Source organism: Corapipo altera, unplaced genomic scaffold (assembly GCF_003945725.1).
Source record: "Corapipo altera isolate COAL_440 unplaced genomic scaffold, ASM394572v1 61411, whole genome shotgun sequence".
Taxonomy (NCBI): Eukaryota; Metazoa; Chordata; class Aves; order Passeriformes; family Pipridae; genus Corapipo; species Corapipo altera.
In genome coordinates this window covers 19,762,735-19,763,947 of record NW_020884875.1, presented here as the reverse complement: position 1 = coordinate 19,763,947, position 1,213 = coordinate 19,762,735, and positions in this window count along the sequence as shown.

Here is a 1,213-nt window from a genome sequence, read left to right as displayed (position 1 = left end):
GCTGCCTCAGAGGTGCCCAGAGCTGGCACTGAACAGCAGATCACAGTGGGGCTCTGTGACCTCACATCAGATGGGGCTCTCTGTCCTCACATGCCCACCAGCCCCTGCCCTCTGCCACGGCTCCCCAGTGTACTCCCATTACCCACGAATTCCTTAATCTGCCTACTGATGAATTTCCTTGTCCTGCACTGGCATGTAAGGAGCAGAAGTGGGGAAGGGTGAATCTGTTTTGGGAGGCAGCACTGTGCATGGGAGTGCAGAGGCACTTGGGTCTTGCTTCCAGAAATTGCTATCATAAGCCCTGCTATGAAGACTGCATGAAAGAGTCAAGTGCAAGTGCCTTTCCTTGGTACTCTTTTTGTCTGCCAGCATTCCAGTGAGAAACTGTGGAGGACGAGGAAAGGATGACTGGAGAAGGTTTCAGAGATGGCGTGAACTCTACGGGAATTATTAAGGAGGACACTAAAGAGTACCAGTAGCATTTAGTATGCGTACCAGAAAAGAACTCGGACACTATAGAGCATAAGAGCTGTTAATGCATGTTTTTCTAAGTATGTACCCCAGTTCTACTTGCAGTTGGACATGTCCAGACTTGTTTGCTCTCTTGTTGCTGTACCCTCATTCTGATTGGTAGGATTTAGCTGCAGTGCGGAGTCCTGCATGATTGGTCCCTGTTACAAGTGATCACAGAGTAAATTTGCTGATCCAAATGGAAAGAGTTTATAAAGTTATTAAGCTGTGTTAAATGCTTTGTTGGAATCACAAGTTTGAGTGTTATGCAATGCCTGACCACAAGATTAGTAAGCTGCAGACTAACAGACCACAACGCAACAATGATTTAGCATATTGTCTTTTGCTGTTTTGAAAGTGTTTGTACTGAGTATATTAATAGGGAGCAATATGGAGACAAACAGGAGGGGGTCGACCACGAGGAATCAGGCTGATCAACCGTCATCCCGATGGAAATTTCCAGCATCACGGCCTATAGAAACTATGGACTTTCACATCATTGGTGGATTCCCCTCAGCAAAGGAGATAGCCCGCGAAAGGAGGAACCAACCTGGAGATAGCCCGCGAAGGAGGAACCAAGCAGGATTCAGCCTGCGAAACCACAACCAATGGACTGATGACATGACATTGGGGGAGGTGGCAAAGAAGGGTATGACAAGTGCTGTTTCTGTTCCCCTTCGCGGACCTCGGCAGGAACAGGGGT